The 20,177-nt window shown below is 38.5% G+C and overlaps 1 long non-coding RNA gene across 2 annotated transcripts in view; it reads right to left on the reverse strand.

Annotated features, from left to right (window-relative positions):
- Positions 1-18,390: 18,390 nt before the first annotated feature.
- The window catches only part of LOC143681507 (uncharacterized), a 127,038-nt gene continuing 125,251 nt past the window's right edge, over positions 18,391-20,177 (reverse strand). For both annotated transcript variants that reach the window (XR_013174682.1, XR_013174683.1), the window contains one exon: positions 18,391-18,804. This is a non-coding gene — a long non-coding RNA (uncharacterized LOC143681507). The remainder of the gene's footprint in view (positions 18,805-20,177) is intronic.

A 20,177-nucleotide genomic window follows, 5' to 3' on the forward strand; every position in this document is an offset into this window, starting at 1 on the left:
ATAAAAGGACAGATATTTTATGATCTCACTGATATAAAATTAGTAGAATAAGCAAATTTATAAAGTAAGAAACTAGAATACAGGTTACCAAGGACTGAGTAGGGGTGGAGAGTGGGGGATTTAGTGCTTAACTGGTGCAAGGTTTCTTTTGGAGTGATGGAAAAGTTTTAGCAGTGGGCGGTGTTGATGGAGGCACAACTTTGTGAATGCAGCACCCAAATTGGATAACTCAAAGTGGGTAAAATGGGAAATTTCATGTTGTATACATGTTACCAGAATAAAAGTTAAACAATTACAACAACATAGTTGAGTGAACCCTATGTGAACTACATACAGAGTGAACCCTAATATAAACTAATAGTAAAATTATAATGATACTGTTTTATCAATTATAACAAAGGTACTACACTACTGCAAAGTATAAATAACAGGGAAAAAAATGTGTGGAGGCAGGGGACTAGTATATGAAAACTCTGTATTTTTTACATAATTTTTCTGTAACGCTACAACTTCTCTAATGAAAAAAAATCAGGGAGTGAGGCCTTGTAAATCACAAATTAAAAAGGATCCTATTATCAACAGATAAATTCATACCCACAGGGATGTGGATTAAGAGTCTGTTGGATTACATAATTCAATCTGCCACATACTTTAATTTGTTTAATTATGCTAAATAATATATGAATATATTCTATTTCTAAAAGATTAAACAAACCAGAAGTATCTAGAGTAATCTCTACCGTCATCTCTCTTTTTGCCACTGTAGTAACCAGTATAACAGTTTAATGTCCAACCTGCTAATACTTTCTCTATTTAATTGCATTCATATGTGGTTTTCTTGGGATTACAGTATGTGTTTCAATTATATTTTATGTTGTGACTTCCCTTTTGTGCTTAGTAAATTCTGGGTGATCTTTAAACAGCCATATATATAATCTTTTTTGTTGACTGTGCAGTACTCCAGAACTGCAGCTTATTTTACAATTCACTTAGTTTTCTAATTCATTGGGAATCCTTTGTACCTGAGTCTTTGTGCATATGAGCAAATATTTTGTAAGAGGGATTCCTAGAATTGGAGTTGGTGGAACAAAGAGTATTTGCATTTTTCACTCTGTAAGTTCTACCATGTTGCTGTTGTTTCGGTTTGAAGCTATTATGTACCTCCAGAAAAGCCATGTCCTTTAATCCTCATTCAGTATTGCTGGGTGGGATATTTTTTATTGTTTCCGTGGAGATGTGGCCTACCCAATTGTGGATGATAACTTTTGATTAGGTGGTTTCCATGGAGGTGTGTCTCCACCCATTCAAGGCGGGGTTGTTTACTGGAACCCTTTAAGAGGGAACCATTTTGGAAAAAGCTTTAGAGCCAACAAAACAACCAAAACCAAGAGTCCACACAGCCAGAGACTTTTGGAGATGAAGAAGGAAAACGCCCCTGGGGAAGCTTTATGAAACAAGAAGGCAGGAAAGAAAGCTGGCAGACTTCGCTATGTGCCCTCCCAGCTGAGAGAGAAACCCCTAACTTCATCAGCCTTACTTGAGTGAAGGGAATCTCTTGTTGGTGCCTTAATTTGGACATTTTCTTGACCTTAGAACTGTAAACTTGCAACTTAAAAAATTCCCCTTTATAAAAGCCATTCCACTTCTGGTATATCGCATTCCAGCAGCTAGCAAACCAGAACAGCTGTTCACACACATGCTGAACCACGCACTTTGCACCAGCAGTTACTGAGTGACTAATTCCTTCACAAATCCTGAATATTACCATTTTGACGTGTTTTTTTTTTTTTTTTTCAGTCTGATGTGCAAAAAATAGTCCAGATCCTGATTGGGAATCAAGTTAAGGCTAGGCATCTTTTTCATATATTGATTGATCTTTAGTATTTCTCTTTACCTATTGTGCTGGTTTGAAATGATGTATGGACCCTAGAAAAGCCATATTTTAATCCTAACCCCATTTTTTAAAGGCAGTCATTTCTTCTAATCCCTATTCAGCGTTGTATGTTTGAAACTGTAATGAGATCATCTCCCTGGAAATATGATGTAATCGAGAGTGGTTTTTAAACTGGATTGGGTGACGACATGACTCCACCCATTCAGGTGGACCTTGATTAGTTTCTGAAGTCCTATAAAAGAGGAAACATTTTGGAGAATGAGAGACTCAGAGAGAGCAGAGGAGAACGACATAGCCACGAGAAGCAGAGTCCACCAGCCAGCGACCTTTGGAGATGAAGAAGGAAAATACCTCCCGGGGAGCTTCATGAAACAGGAAGCCAGGAGAAGAAGCTAGCAGATGACACTGTGTTCGCCATGTGCCTTATCACTTGAGAGAGAAACCCTGAACTTCATCGGCCTTCTTGAATCAAAGTATCTTTCCCTGGATGCCTTTGATTGGACATTTCTATAGACTTGTTGTAATTGGGACATTTTCTCAGCCTTAGAACTGTGAACTAACAACTTATTAAACTCCCCTTTTAAAAAGCCATTCCATTTCTGGTATATTGCATTCCAGCAGCTAGCAAACTACAACACCTATACTGCTATTAATTTGTCTTTTTGATTAGTAGGAACTCTTTGTGCACTGTGAATACCTGTCTTTTGTCCATTTAACATGTTGTAAATATATTCTCCCAATTCCTCTAATCATATTTTTTTAAATGATGATGAGCATGCATCATTCAGAGATTTTTCATTTTCAAGAAGTCAGATGTTTCAGACTCTTTCTTTATGTCCTAAAGGTTTTGATTCATGTATAGAAAGACTTTTCACACAAGATTATAGCACTTTTTTTCCTACTTTTACTTGTCCTTTTAACTTTTTTTTTGTAGTAAAGTTATGTACAACTCAAAATTTCCCATATTGACCCACTAATCTGGTGGTAATTATATTCACAGTATTGTGCTATCGTTAACATCCAATACCAAAACTTTTCATCACCTCAAACAGAAACTGTGCACCCAATTACAAATAGCCCTCCCTTCCTCTCACCCCCTGACACCTGGTAACCTATAATCTTTAAGAATGTCCAAATTAAGGTACCAACAAGAGGTTACCTTCACTCAAGAAGGCCAATGATGTTTGGGGTTTCTCCCTCAACTGGAAAGGCACATGGTGAACATGGTGATGTCTGCTAACTTTCTCTCCAGGTGTCCTGTTTCATGAAGTGCCCTGGGGCATCTTCCTTCATCTCCAAAGGTCTCTAGCTGCATGGGTTCTTGTGGTTCTCATGGCTCTAAAAAAGGGACTCTTTCCCAAATGCTTCCTCTTTTAAAGGATTCCAATAAACTAATCAAGACCCACCTTGAACAGATGGAGTCATAACTCCATGGGAACCATCTAATCAAAAGTTACCACCCACAATTGGGTGGGTCACATCTCCATGGGAACAATCAAAAAGCTCCCAGCCAGCAATACTGAATGAGGATTAAAAGACACGGCTTTTCTGGGGTCCACCATGGATTCAAACCGGCACACAGGGGGATGGGTGCGTTTACCTTCTTTGACCTTTAACACCTGTCCCTGGTCATGTAGGCGGCTGTGCGATTTGCTCTCAAAATAGAGTAGGGGGCAGGGCCTGGGGCTCGGGTCCTTGCAAAGCTATGGGCTATAGTTAAGAGAATGATTACAGTAATATTGTTTCATCAGTTATAACAAAGGTTCCCCACTACTGCAAAGTGTTACTTGGGAAAACTGTGTGTGTGAGAGGGGGTATATGGGCAGTACTTTCTGCAAGATTTGTCTGTAAACCTACAACTTCTTTAATTTAAAAAATTGAAAGAAAAAATACTAATTAGTCATTTTGGAAAACAAAGGGAGAAATATAAATATTATTTAGAAAGGGTAAATAAATTCAAGATTTAAGTTAAAAGAAAAACTTAAGGGGTGGTGCAATGCTGGCTCAGTGGCAGAATTCTCGCCTACCATGCCAGAGACCCGGGTTCGATTCCCAGAAACTGCCTATGTGGAAAAAAAAAAAGAAAAAAACTTAAGGCCCTATGACCCTAGAGAATGTAAGGTCCCAAGGAGCTCTAGAATGTGAGCTCCTAAGTCAAGACTCTGTTTCACTGTAATCTCCCCAGCCCTTAGAACAGGGTAGGCACAGGGTTAGTTGCTTAGTATTTGCTGAATAAATGACTCTGCAATGTGTTTGGATTTGGTTGATAGTACAGACAGTTGATGAATGCAAGTTGGATGAAAGAACACCACAATTTTATGGGAGTTTTATCTCCAGAAAAACGTCAAGCCTTACAAATAGTGTCATATGGATGAGCTGACCCCTCAACCTCAACTCCAAGGATGGGTACAGAACCCATTTATGGCCAATCAAAGTATTGAATCTGCAGACACAGTGATTGGTAGACATGGAGATACAATACAAGCCAGGTTGATTTTATATCTGAATCTTTTTGTGCCTGCCTTTGGACTTTTTCAGATACTTGAGATGAGAAATTCTAACCCCACCACCACCCCCTGCTTTTTCTCAAATTAAGGCAGCTTGATTTGTTTTCCATCACTTATAACTTTAAAAGACTCACAACTTAGTCTACAGGTTTGTTTACTGAAGAGTTCAAATCAGGATGCCAAATCAGGATACAACCTTTTGAAAATTTTACTCACTAGCTTGGCCTGGGTGGTAAAGGGTAATCAAATTAGAGGCAAAGATGCTCTTTGCTCTGTTTTTAGCTCACTACTGTGTAGTGAAGAATTTACTGTGCTCAAAGAGAGGTCTGATCTTTGCCCTCGGTTTCTGGGAGGTAATTTCTAAGCTCTTGGAATGTCTTGCCTGATAAGGAGTGTCTTTGCCTCAGGGTCTTGGGCCACACCATGTAGTAATTATTTGACCTAAAGCAGGGGGCTTTGGGCCTCACCAGTGTTGTGATTTAGGGTGGGGAACTGGGTCTTCTGTCATCAACTCTACCTCCTAAGGGGTGGAGCCTGTGATCAGCCATGTGGATAGTGGATTTTCAGCCATGCTTACATGAGGGGCCCCATTTAAACAACTCAGGGTTTGGGGGAGCTCCCTGGTTGGCAATGCCCTGTGTGTCTCTCATGCACCGAGACCAGGAAGTTAACACTGCCCATAATTTCACAGGGAAAGAACACGGATGCTCATGTTTGGTATCTTCCTGGACTCAGTGCTTCTTTCTTTGATTTTAATCAGCATCATTCCTTGTAATAAACCCTCACTGTGAATACAGTAGCTTTCAGTGAGTTCTGTATGCTCTGTCACTTTTGAACATCTATTTTAGGTTCTCTGAACTAGGCTGAGCTGCGGTGTGACTCATTGGCAGTGCTGATGGTACTCAGAAAATGTGCTTGAGAAATGAACTGTCCACCTGCTCACGTAAATGAGAACTAGATTGTCTCCATGGCCTTGCAGGCTTCTGCTCTCATGAACTCTAATACTCCTCTTTGTCTCTTTCCCCCAAGGTCCTATCCATAACATTTAGCTCATGATTTCCACACACAGTTTCTCTTATCCCGTTTTCTCTCTCTCTTATCTGTTTCCTTCATTTGGATGACACTCATATTTCCGTAGCACTAAATTATCTTTTTTTTTCAAAGAAAAGTATATGCAAAGTACTGTGTTAGTTCCATAAGAGACTGACTAACTCACTGGAGTGAGGGGAACCTCTGCAGAGTTGGTAGCACATGCTTTAAGAGAAGAGTAGGGGGATGTCCAAGAAGATGACAGAATAGGATAGGCTGAATTCACCCCTGCTCCACGGAACAACTAGAGAAATGACAAAAAAAAATGTCCAGACAGCGGTTCCAGGGTATAAGCGACCAGAGAGGGACCTCTACATTATATAGTGAGGACCTGGATAAAAAAGCAGAAGAAATTATGATTGAGAGGATAGAATGAGTTTACCCAGTCATGACTCCACCTGGGGTAAGCGGCAGCATGCAGGAAGGAGCGGGTGTTGAAGAAATGGCACACTCCCGCATACCTGCCTACCTCCATAGCCAGCCTGGGAAATCTTCCCTCTCAGCTCCTCAGTCGGGAGCTCCTGTGGGACACCTGGAAACTACAAGACTTGGTTTACCTACACACAGAGACCTTGCTACAGTGCACAGTACCTACCCTCAACCCCTGAGGCAGGACTCTGTGACCCCTGGTTTTAGCTGAGACTGGGCCCCTCCCCTTGGGAGGAAAGGGGGACACAGACCTGAGCTGATCTGACAATTGGCCAGCAAACAGGACTCCCTGGGTCCTGTGACCTCTATCCTTTCTCCGCAGGGGCCTGGAGCATTCATGGCATGCACAGGCAGGGACGAGGGAGTGAGCTACACTGCACCACCGGCCACTCACGGGCTTGCTATGGGCAGGCATAGTTCAAATAGTCCCACAGCCAAAGATCATCAGACCCATGGTGCTCACAAGCAGATCTCCACCAATGTACACACTGGCCACCCCCAGCCCTGGGGTTGGCAGATTTCAGCAGACACGGAGACCTGTGGCTTACCTGGTTTTGCACTTGGTTAGGTCCTGGCCCAGCCAGCTGCTTAGTCAGGGAGGGGCCAGCCTGAGTGGAACAGGTAGGGCTAGAGTGCCAACTTTCGGGAAGACACGGAAAGTGTAGTCTGGTAAACTGCCTTTCTGCCTGGCATTTAACAGATCTTCAATTAGTGTTGCATCTCCTGCATAAGGTCCTGGCTATGGTTTGCTGGGGAATTAATGACAAACCAAGTGCAAAAGGAGACCTTCAAAAGCAAAGCAAATTGGCTACAAAATGTTAAGACAAGTACGGGAAATCAACTTTCAAAATAACCTTATCAAGATAATCAAATACCATGAAGTCAACAGAAAATCACAAGGCACATGAAGATGCGAGAAAATATGGCCCATCCAGAAATAACAAAATTAAGACACCAGAGGAGGCACAGAATTTGGAACAAAGATGTTCATACAAATCTAAATAGCTTCAGTGGGCTGGCTAAAGACATAAAGGATATCAAGAAGATACTAGAAGGACATAAAGAAGAGTTTGAAAGAATAAATAGAAAAATAGCAGATCTTATGGACATGAAAGATACTGTAGATCAAATTTAAAATATCCTAGAGACACACAACAGCAGATTTGAAGAGGCAGAAAAAAGAATAAGCAAGCTAACAGACAGGACAACTGAATTCGAATCCACAAAAAGAACAAATGATGAAAAGGATGAAAAAATTTAATTGGCGCTAAGGGAAATTGTGGACAATATGGAGCACACAAATAAAAGAATCATTGGTGTCCCAGAAGGAAAAGAAAAAAGGGCTAGGAAGAGTAAAGGGTTATTTGAAGAGATAGTTGGGGAAAACTTTCCAACTCTTATAAAAGACATAAATATGCAAATCAAAGAAGACAAATGAACTCCAAATAGAATAAATCCAAATAGACCCACTCCAAGACACATACTAATCAGACTGTCAAATGCTAAAGAGAAACAAAAAGTTCTGAAAGCAGCAAAAGAAAAGCAACTCACCACATACAAGGGAAACCACATAAGACTAAGTTTGAACTACTCAGCAGACACCATGGAGGTAGAAATGCAGTGGAATGATATATTTAAGATTCTGAGAGATAAAAATTTCCAGAATTCTTTGTCCAGGAAAGTTGTCCTTGAAAAGTGAGAGAGAGATTAAAATTTTCACAGACAAGCAAATAGTGAGAGAATTAGTTAACAAGAGACCTTCCCTGCAAGAAACACTAAAGGGAGTTATGTTAGCCAAAAAAAAGGGAGAGAGGTCTGGAAGAAGGTACAGAATTGAAGAGTATTAATAAGGTAAACTCAAAGCATAGAAAGGGAAAAAATATGTAGATCTGACAAATAAAAATGAAAGGATAGATGGTAGAGTCAAGAACAGCCTTTACAATAATACTTTGAATGTTAACAGACTAAACTCATCAATTGAAAAATATAGATTGGCCAGATGGATTGAAAAATATGATCCATCCATACGCTGTTTATAAAAGACTCATCTTAGATTCATGGATACAAATAGATTGAAAGTGAAAGGGTGGATTAGATATTTCACACCTGTAACCAAAAGAAAGGAGGGGTAGCTATACTAATATCAGCCAAAATAGACTTTAAATGTAAAGCTATCATAAGAGACAAGGAAGGACACCACATAGTAATAAAAGAGACAATTCACCAAGAAGAAATAACAATCATAAATATGTATGCATCCAATCAAGGTGCTCCAAGTTCATGAGGCAAACATTGGCAAAACTGAAAGGAGCAGTAGATGTTTCAACAATAATAGTGTGAGACTTCACTACACCATTCTCCTCTATAGATAGAACAACCAGACAGAAGATCAGTAAAATAGAGAATATAACAATGTGATGAATGAATTCGATCTAGCATATATATATATATATATATATATATATATATATATATATATATATATATATATAATGACTGTTAGACTCCAAAATACTAGGATATATATTCTTCTTTAGTCCTCATAGAATGTTCTCTAGGATAGATTATATGCTGGGGCACAAAAAAGGCCTTAATAAACATAAAAAGATTAAAATTATTAAAAACACTTTTTCTGACCACAATAGAAATCAATAACAACCAAAGAACCAGAACTTTTACAAATATATGGAGATCAAATAATACACTCTTAAACAATCCGTGGGTCAAAGAAGAAAATACAAGAGAAATCAATAAATATCTGGAAAGGAAAAAAATGAGAATACAACATATCAGAACTGATGGGATGCAGTAGAGGCAGGCCTGAGAGGGAAATTTATTGCACTAAATGCCTATATTAAAGAAGAAGAAAGAGGTAAAATCAAGGACTTAATTGCTCACCCAGAGGAAAAGAACAGCAAACTAACCAAAAAGCAAATAAAAGAGGAGAAATAATAAAGATTAAAGCAGAAATAAAATGAATTGGAGAACAAAAAAACATTAGAAAGAATCAGTAAAACCAAAAGTTGGTTGTTTGAGAAAATCAGTAAAATTGATGGGGGCAGGCCATGGTGGCTCAGCAGGCAAAGTTCTCACCTGCTTGGTGCCTGCCCTTGCCAAAAAAAAAAAAAAAAAAATTGATGGACCCTTAGCTAGGTTGACAAAGAAAGAAAGAATGCAAAATAAATAAATAAAATCAGAAATGAGAGGGAGGTCATTACCATGAACCTGACAAAATAAAAGAAAATCATAAAAGGATACTATGAACTACTATATGCCAACAAACTAGACAACTTAAATGAAATGGAAAAATTCCTAGAAGCGCACAAATCTACACTAATCTGAAAAGAAAGAGAAGATCTTAACAAATCAATCATAAATAAAGAGATTCAATTTAAAAAAAAATCTTACAAAGAAAAGTCCAGGTCCAGATTGCTCCACTGGGGAATTTTATCAAACATTTCAAAAAGAACTAACACTATTCCTGGTCAAACTATTCCAAAAAATCAGAATAAAGGAACACTACCAAACTCATTTATGGAGCTAACATCACTCTAATACCAAAACCGGATAAAGACACTATAAGAAAAAAAAAAACTATAGGCTAATCTCTCTAATGAATATAGATGCAAAAATTTTCAGCAAAATACTGGCAAATTGAATCCAACAACACATCAAAAGAATTATACACCACGACCAATTGGGGTTTATTCAGGGCATGCAAGGATGGTTCAAAACAAGAAAATCAATAAAATACAACACATTAACAAGTTGAACGGAGAAAATCACATAATCATCTTAACTGATGCTGAAAAAGAATTTGACAAAATTCAGCATTCTATTCTGATAAAAACACTTCAAAATGTAGGAGTTGAATATGATATGATAAGGGGCATATATGAAAAACCCAAAGCCAGCATCATACTCAATGGTGAGAGAACTGAAAGCCTGAGATCAGGAATGAGATAAGGATGCCCACTGTCACCACTATTATTCAGCATTGTACTAGAAGTTCTAGCTAGAACAATCAGGCAAGAAAAAGAAATAAAAGGCCTCCAAATCAGAAAGAAAGTAGCGAGTCTTTCATTATTTGCTGATGACATGATCCTATACTTGGAAAATCATGAGAAATCTACAACAAAGCTACTTGAGCTAATAAACATATTCAGCAAAGTGGTGGGTGGATACAAGATTAATGTGCAAAAATCAATAATGTTTCTATTTGCAAGTAATGACCTAAAAAATTCCATTCACAGTAGTAACTAAGAGTATCAGGTATCTAGGAATAAACTTAATCAGGGTGTAAGGGATCTGTACACAGAAAAGTATAAAACATTGCTAAAAGAAATTAAAGAAGACCTAAATAGTTGGAAAGGCTTCCATGTTCATGGATAGGAAGGTTAAATGTCATTAAGATGTCAATTCTACTGAAATTGCCTTACAGATTCAACAGAATATGAATCAAAATTCCAACAACTTACTTTGAAGATTTGGAAAATCTAGTTATCAAATTTATTTGAAAGGGAAAGGGGCTTTGAATAGCCAAAAATACCTTTAAAAGCAAGAATGATGTTTGAGAACCTATACTTCCTGATTTTAAAGCTTATTATAAAGTCACTGTGGTCAAAACAGCGTGGTATTAGCACAAGGATAAACTTATTGATCAATGGAATCTAATTGAGAGTTCAGAAATAGACCACCAGATCTATGTTCAATTGATCTTCAACAAGGCCCCCAAATCCACTGAACTGGTACAGAATCGTCTTTTCAATAAATGGGCATGGGAGAACTGGATATCCAAAACCAAAGGAGTGGAAGAGGATCCCTACTTACACCCTATACAATAAGTAACTCAAAATGGATCAAAGACCTGAATGTAAGAGCCAGTATCATAAAACTCCTAGAAGACGATATAGGGAAACATCTTCAAGACCTAGTAATAGGAGATAGCTTCTTCTCCTTCTTTCTTCTTTCTTCTTCCTCTTCGAGATAGCTTCTTAGACCTTATACTCAAAGCACAAACAATGAAAGAAAAAATAGATAAATGGAAAGTCCTCCAAATGAAAGTTTGGCATTTCCTCAGAAAACTAAATATCAAGTTGCCCTACAACCTGGTTGTACTGAGTGTTATATGCCGTTACTCAGAAGAGCTGAGAGCAGTGGCATGAACAGACATTTGCACACTCATGTTCACAGTGGCATTATTTACAGTTGCCAAAAGGTGGAAACAATTCAAGTGTCCATCAACAGACGAGTGGATAAACAAAATGTGGTATATAACTATAGTGGGTTATGAAGCAATAAGAAGAAATTAGTTCCTGAAGCATATGACAACATGTATGAACCTTGAGGACATAATGCTGAATGAAATAAGCCATTTGTTATGACAGCAACTGTGTTATATTTCACAATAAAAAAATGTTTAAAAAAAAAGTTGAATAGAGATGGGTTTGACAGATGAGTTTTATGATGTAAGAAGAAATGTATATATAGAAATATAATAGTAATAGTAATGTTTAATTCCCCATGATCAATTTGCCATGGGTCAAGTAAAAATAAGCAACCAAAGAAACAAAGGATCTGAACAATATTGTTAATAACATAAATTAAGCAGTCATAACAGGAACTGTTGGTTGCAGAGAAAGGCTATATATTTTCCTTCACCCAATATTTATTCAGAACATTTTTAAACTTACAGAAAAGTGGAAAGAAGTAATGCTTCTCCACTGGGATGCTTAAGCTGGTACCAGGGAGATAAAAATCAGAGGACAAGCATGGCTGGATATAGTGCTACTTCCTGGAGTGCCAGTTTCCTTTGAAAATTTCAGGGGAGTAAAACATTATTTTTATAGTAAAGCTAACTTGAATATTTATGAAGCAGAATGCAAACATTTTTAAAGATGACTCTTAAGCCTTCAAATATTATTTTCAAAACCTTAGAGAAATGCATTAATTTTCCTTGGCCATTAGGAAGGCTAGTGAGAATGCCTGAAAATCACCCAAGCCAAAGCTTCTAATTTGCCCCAGTTTTATACATCTGAGCTTCCTTGTGCATTTCTTCTCACCATTCCTTGTAACCTGGGCTCCAGCCCATTGGGATTTCTCATCATTTCCCATATGTTCCTAACTTTGCATCTGCTTTACAACTGTCTAGAATCATCTTTAAAAGTCCAACTCAATTCTAGCTTCCTCTTTGAATCGTTTCTAAGCAGAATGGAATAGAAAGAGTAAATCATTGGAGACTCTGATAAACTGTATTGATAATATTATTCCCAAATATTCACTCCCCTTAGCAGTGAGAGTTCCTCACCGGTTGTCCTGTGACTTGCAGTCACTTCCCTGAAGGAGAAGTTTATTTCCTTGCCCTAGTGATATCAGCCTTGTCCATTTGACTTCATCATAGGCTTATAAATTAAATATAGCTAATGATTTTTTCTCTCGTGCAGAAACAAGAGGATCAACAGTTGTGAATGTAGTATATCTGTTCTGGGTTACAGTAATACATCATCTTTTTCATAAGATAAATCATACATATTGCATAAGAAAAGAGATTGATTAGTATTTGTCAAATTCCTGTGAGACACCTCTCTGAACATTATTCTTGCCTATTGTTTTAATGTCTCTATTAAAGAATAAATTTTAAATTCCCATTAAATGTGCTTGAAATCCTCATTTAGAATTATGGCTGGATGTCACATGGCCTGTTATGACTTCCCCAGGAGAGTATGACCCCCTCCACTTTTTGAGGCTGGCACCTTGCCTTGCCCACTGAACTTGGCCAAGGGTTGCAGATAGCACTGCTGTATCTGCCCCCGAGAGCAAGTAAGCGGGGTCCTGGAAATGCTCCAACATTTGAAAGATTAATCTCAGAGAAGGTTTCCTACATTTTGCTTAGCAAATTGTTTCAGGTAAAGAATAAAAGGCATGGTACAACACCCATTTGATTGGTCTCTTCCTATCGTCATGCAGAGATTTCCATCTCACTGAGTGTTAAAAAGAATCATAGTTGAAACAAGAGATAGCATGAGTTGAAGATTGTTGTCTGCTGGGGATTGAATCCCGTACCCCACAAATGACACAGTCAAGTCTTAATCTGTGTTTCTGTGGGTGTAAAACCATTTGCAAATAAGACCTTTGATGATGCTATTAGTTAAATTGTGGCAAAATTGAATGAGGGCAGGTTTTAATCTAATATGACTGAAGTCCCTATAAGCAAAAGAAATTATGGAAGTAGAAGCCAGAAGTCAGTGGAAATCAGTGGAGCAGATAGAGAGAGAGAGAGAAATGGCCATGTAATGGTGGATAACCAGAAAGCTACAGACTCCAAGAGAAAGCAGGCTCTGCAATACCTCGATATTGGGCTTCTAACCTCCAAAACCATGAAACAATAAAATTCCTATTGTTTAAACTAAACCATCATGTGGCATTTGTCATAGCAGTCCTGGCAAAGACAGTAAGTAATGGGTACAGGGAAGTTCCTTGTATTTTCCTCTAATTTATGTGTAATTTGAATTTTTCCATAATAAAAAGTTTAGATGGAAAAGCTAAAATGAATTAAAAAAAATTTAGAAGGAAACAAATATGCTAAGGTCTCTCTCAGAAAATACTTATAAGAAAATGGGAGCCTAGATTGTGAACCCTTATAGCAGCCATATTTGGTCTGAAGTTGTAGATATATTTCTGGATTCTGAGACACTGAGCTATATGAGTATCAGCTGGTATTTCCCTGGAACTTTGAGTAGCTCTGTGACACCTGAGACCCAGGAATGAAGTGCTACTAGCCTGAAAGTTAGCATAGCTATATATATAATAATAGTTAAAGTAACTAAAAAAGAGATCCAGCCTCAATTAGAGTTTAAAACTAAGCCAATCTCGTTGACTCGAAGGTAAATTAGAATGCAGGGTAAAAGATGATATGTATGCACTCTAGACCTTCAACTACTGAATGAGATCAAAGGCAGAGAGGTTTATTATGTCTAAAGCCTAAATTTTCGGTAACGTATAATCTAAATCAACCTCACTGGATAGCTCATTTAAACAACCCAAACTTCTGGAGTCCAGAACAGAAACAAGACTTTGTAATTCTGTATAGCTTAATATAATAACATGATACATCTCAGGCTATGGTGGGCTGATAATTAAAAAGTATTGGTACTGGGATCTGTCCTTTACTTGCTGAAGAGTATTTTGAAAATTATTGCTTTTTCCTTTCTTTGCTTTGTATATATGTTATATTATACAATAAAAAAAAGTAAAAAAAAAGTATTGGTAGAGTCCCTTAAAGATCCAAAGTGGGGTGTGTGTGTGTGTATACATATATATATATATATATAAAGAGAGAGAGAGAGAACTATTAAGCTCTCCCATCTGGGAAACCCTGAATACCCTATCAACCACTGAAGATTCCCAAGAAAATAGGCCAAGCCCTGGATTTTTTAAAAAATATATTTATATTGAGAAACCTTCACACACATCTAGTCCATACATGGTATACAACCAATGGCTTACAATATCATCACATAATTGTGTATTCATCCCACCATGATCATTTTTAGAACATTTGCATCACTCCAGGAATAAAAAAGAAAAAAAAAAGCATGCATCCCATACCCCTTACCCCACCCTCTCATTGACCACTAGTATTTTAATCTACCCAATTTTTTATCCTTTATCCCCTTATTATTTATTTTTTATCTTTATTATTATTTTTTTTTACTCATCTGTCTATACCCTGGATAAAAGGCACATCAGACACAAGGTTTTCACAACCATACAGTCACACTGTAAATGCTATATCATTATACAATCGTCTTCAAGACTTAAAGCACAGAACACAGCTCTGTGGTTTCAGATACTTCCCTGTAGCCACTCCAATACACCATAAACTCAAAAGGAATATATGTATAATGCATAAGAATAACCTCCAGGATAACCGCTCGACTGTTTGAAATCTCTCAGCCACTGACACTTTATTTTGTCTCATTTCTCTCTTCCTCTGTTTTGGTCAAGAAGGCTTTCTCCAGACCATGATGCCGAATCCCAGCTCATCCTGGGATGGGTGTCCCACATTGCCAGGGAGATTTCCACTCCTGGGAGTCATTACCCACATAGTGGAGAGGGCAGTGAGTTCACTTGCTGAGTTGCCAAACCCTGGATTTTGAGGCTTGCCCTTAAGAAACTTATTTCTGTAGGGAAGAAGCTAAGACTACCCATAAAGAGGCCTAAGAGTTGTTTCCAAGAAACCTCTTTGTTACTCAGATGTGGCCTCTCTCTCTCTCTAAGTCCAACTTTGCAAGGAAAATCGTTGCCCTCCCCACTACATGGTACAAGCCATTCAAGGGTGAAAATCTCCCTGACAACATGGGGTGTGACTCCCAGGGATGAGTCTGGCCTGGCACCATGGGCTCAACAATGCTTTCCTGACCAAAAGTGGGAAAAGAAGTGCAATAAAATAAGGCATCCATAGCTAAGAGAGATCAAATGTAGTCAAGAGAGGCTATTCTGGAGGCTGCTTTTAGGCAAGCTTCGGTTAGATAGTGCCCATTGCTATGGTCTGCTAAACTCCAATCAGTATCACTCCTGTTGTCTCTGAAGAACACAAAGGGCTCAAACTGAGACTATAAAGGTTTCATGTACTAGGTTTGCCTTCCTGGAACATATAATTCCTGGAGGGTTCCTAGATCAGATAAATCCTGAAACTCAGAAGGACCAACCTCTCCAGGATTTTCAGTTAATTACATGCCCCTACCCTTTAGTGTGTACACCCCTTCTCAACATGAAAAAATTAGAACAGGTATTGCCCAAAGATCTCTTCACCCAAAGACTGGATGAAGGATTAAAGGAGAAGAAAGAGGTAAAACAGATAAAATGGATTTAACAAATGCAGCTTGGCTCCTGAATTACTATATTAATATTCCTTCTAGCCTCCAGTGTTTTGGAGCATCTAGAAGAAAAAAATCTGAGATGATGGAATGGTAGCCTGACAAACTCTGGGATTTGTTCTGTAACTACTTGTTGAAGTGTGCTTTGAAAAATATGCTTTTTTTCTTTTTTTTTGTATATATGTTATATTTTAAAATTAAAAACGTTAAAAGCTTAGAAGGAATAAAAAGGAAAATAAAAGTAGGCTTATTCTAGACACGAGAGTCACATGATCTTTGCAAAAGTTTAAAACAACTGGGTACTATCTCTCTTGAAATATGTTGCTCCATTGTTCCTCCAAATGGTTGGATTCATTTACAGTGTCACTTGCAATAAATTATCTATTTTACAAAAAGAAAGAACAAGCAAATGAAAGAAAGAGAGAGGGAAACAAAGAGAGAAAAGGAAGGAGAAAGGAGGTAGTAAGGTAGAACAGAAGGGGAAGGGAGGAAGGAAGGAAGTTACAATGGGTAAATTACTTAATTTTCATAAGCCTCATTTTCTTCATCTATGCTATGGGGGTCAATAGCACCTCTCTGAAGAATAGTGTCTTAGTAAGGAGTTCCAAGGACAATACCCTTTTGCTCACGAAACAAATACCTGCTTGTAATGAGACTTTTTCCTTTGGTTACATTAAAGTAACTCTCAAAGAATATGACTTCTGTAGGTGGGAAGTTTGCTCTTGCCACATGATCACAATAAAGCATTTGGATTTGGGCAACAATGATGTTTTAAATACAAATATGTGACTGGCTTCTGGCTAAATATTTTAAAGGGTTGGGTGGACATTCTTGCCTGGACATCCCCAGCAATAGTTGTGTGCCCACTCTCTATGGATTTTTCACCCCAGCCTGGCAGCCTTGTGGACCACTCTTTAGAAGTGAGGGTTACACCCAGTTAACCTCATTGAAGGGGAGGCCTAAAATTCATCTCTGCAGGACAGCCCAAGGACATCTGCGATGCTGCTGATGACCTGCTGAGATTCCCTGTTAATGTGATGCCTCTCTGCTAATCAGAGGGCAGATTTAGGTTCCTGAGGACCCACGAGCTGCAGTACTGTCATCCCTGTCCACCGTGAGATGCACTGACTGACTTGCTTGCAGTGGTTAGACACTGTAACCTTTATTTGCCTTCTTTGGCTAGAAACAACTTTTGACTGTTGTTCCCCTTGATTCTTGGGAGGATGAAAGGCATAAATAAAACTTGTTTGTGCTTTAACTACATTCTGTGAGTCCATGACTGGGCGAAGTTCTTCCTGTTTAGAGGGAGAAGAATCTGCTTCTCATTTCACTTTGCTAGAAAATTATTTCTTAACTTCAACAAATGAAGATAAGTAGATAAGGAATCTGATGTTATTCTCAATAAACACTAGCTTTCTTTCTCTCTGGATTCCCACAGGTCTTAATTTAAACCTCTGTTTTAGTATTTAGAATACATAGTGTATCATTTATTTTCCCCATTAGACAATAAGTTCCTCTGACATATAATAAATGCTTAGTAAATGTTCGTTAAAGGAATGGATGTATGGATGGATGGATGGATGGACAGACGGACAGATGGATGGATGGATGGGTGTACTGGCAGATAGAGGACTGTATAGGTCATCCGTAGCGGGGAGTCAAGGATGCACGGCTGAGCAGATGGATAGATGAGTGGGTAGATTGGTGGTTAGGAATCCACTTTCTCTGTGTAGCTATTGCTATGATTTCTGCATTAGGTCTACTTCTATTTATATTTCTACATCGAGCTTTACATGCATGTATGTTTGCTTATGTTCTTTGTGCTAGATTAGAATGAAGGACTTTGTGCTATGTGTGTATGTGTGTTTCTCCTTCTTCTGAATAAGGTTTAATGGAAAAAGCCTGTACTACATTAAACATTTCTGTAAAGCAGAGATAATAATATAGCACCTATCTCATAGGAATGTTATAAATTTTAGATACCATTAGTATTACTATTTTACATGATCCTTAGATTTGAATTAAAGTTTTATTTTATTTTACATCATTCATAAAGGCAGTTTTAATGGATATGACTGGATTTGGATCTCAGATTTACTCTGTCTACACATCCATCCATAGCCTGTTTCCCTATCTGTAAAATGGACATAATAAAAATATCTTCCTAACAAGACAGAATGAAAGAATCCATGTGCTCTGGTTTGAAAGGATTATGCACCCCAGAAAAGCTATGTTTTAATCCTGATCCAATTTTGTGGGAGCAATCATTTCTTTTAATCCCTATTCAATAATGTGGGTTGGAAACTTGATCAGGTTATCTCCCGGAATGTGACTCACCCAATTGTAGGTATTAACCTTTAATTAGAGGAAGATGTGACTCCACCCATTTCATATGGATCTTGATTAGTTTATTGGGATCCTTTAAAAGAGGAAGCATTTTAGAGAGAACTTTTGTTTGGGGGAACAACAGGAAGTCATGAGAACCACGAGAGCCACACAGCCAGAGATCTTTGGAGATGAAGAAGGAAAATGCCCCTGGGGAAGCTTCATGAAAGAGGATTCCTGGAGAGGAAGCTAGCAGACATCACCATGTTCTCCATGTGCCTTTCCAGTTGAGAGAGAAACCCTAAACTTCATCGGCCTTTCCTGAGTGAAGGTAACCTCTTGATAGTGCCTTAATTTGGACATTTTTTAGACTTGGTTCAATTTGGAGATTTTCACGGCCTTAGAACTGTAAACTTGTAACATATTAAATTCCCCTTTTTAAAAGCCATTCCATTTCTGGTATGTTGCATTCTGGTAGCTAGCAAACTAGAACACCCTGTAAACAGCTTAGTACAATGCCAGCATTTAGTAAACACTTAATAAATACCAGATAATAGAGAGAGCAGAGTGTTCTGTTGCAAACGATAATACTTGTAGGCAGAAAATACACATTTAGAGGTGATGGTGAAGGTACAGTGATGCTGGCACTGCAGAACTCCTCAGAAGGCTCCATCTCCTCTTCCTGGGAAAAAAGAGAGGGATGAGTTACATTGTGTCTGTAAGGGAAGGTACCTCTCACCATCACCCCAAATTCCACTCCCCTGCCCCGCACCATAAATGAGATCACAATGATCCTGGATGACAAGAGTTGGCTTCCTTCATAGAAAAGGAATACTGGCTTGTTGTAGCTGGATGATATCTCTAGGTTGAACATATCCCTCCAGAACTGATTTGAACACTAATTCACTTCATATGTGTGTATGTGTGCTGTCAGAACTTTGTTAATCCTTTACTGTGCCTTTCAATTGAGATTCTCAACACACCCTTAACAGATCCTGAAGCAGGCATCTGAGTTTATAAAAAAGATGAACTAGACACACAAGTGTACTTACCAGAAAAAAAAATAGAAGAACTTATCTGTTGAGGAAAGTACCTATTCACTTGGAGCCCAAGTTTTCTCCTTTATAAAATGAGAAGATTAGAAAATTAGCTGCAGCATTTGGTCTGGTTTTCTGAAGCATAATAACACTCTCTTTGGTGTTTCCTAATTCGTGTATCTGGTCCCTGTTGTGTATGGGCGTGGATTTCTGTGAGTATTGTTTGGAAGGAAAATAACTGATATTAAAAGGCAATGGTGGGCGGGCCACGGTGGCTCAGTGGCAGAGTTCTCGCCTGCCATGCCAAGAGACCCGGGTTTGTTTCCCGGTGCCTGCCCATGTAATATTTTAAAAAAGGCATCTTTTTTTGAACCATCTCCTAGCTCCAAAAGTACCTCGAAATTCCCTCTTCTGTATCCCATCTCCATGCTAGAAGGCTCCTGAGCTAGGTAATAACTTACAGGCAGACGTGGGTAGAAGGGATAGGGAAACTAAGTGATAATACCAGCTTGGTCAGATTAAAGGACCAGAAGACTCTGTATGCGGGAAACATTTCCACCATGGAGACTGACTGCCACACCTTCCTTCCATCCTCATCTCAAAATACCTCTCACTTGCCTGCTTGCTTTTTTTTTTTTAATAAAGTATAAGCGGGAATATAACACTGTTACAACAGCTGATGTGTATGGAGTATTTACCATGTACTAGGCGTTATGATATATAGGCTTCACAAGCATTATCTCATTCCCTCTCTTTCAAGATTATTCTTACTCAGGGCTCTTATCAGCTGATGGGCATTATAGGGCTGTACCAGTTAAGATTTTGAAACAGTACAGTACTGGTTGCTAAGTAGTTAATGTTAGAGTCTTCCAGGTGCCCCCGACCACCTGGCTATGGCCCCATGTAGGGCATTCTGAGGGGCTTCCTTGGTACTTATTTACTGGGGCTCCAACAGCTCCCATCCCCCAGACAGACTGCTCCTGCCTGAGAAAGGGGGGGTGTCTCTCTGGAGCCCCAA

This window comes from Tamandua tetradactyla, chromosome 4 (assembly GCF_023851605.1).
Source record: "Tamandua tetradactyla isolate mTamTet1 chromosome 4, mTamTet1.pri, whole genome shotgun sequence".
Taxonomy (NCBI): Eukaryota; Metazoa; Chordata; class Mammalia; order Pilosa; family Myrmecophagidae; genus Tamandua; species Tamandua tetradactyla.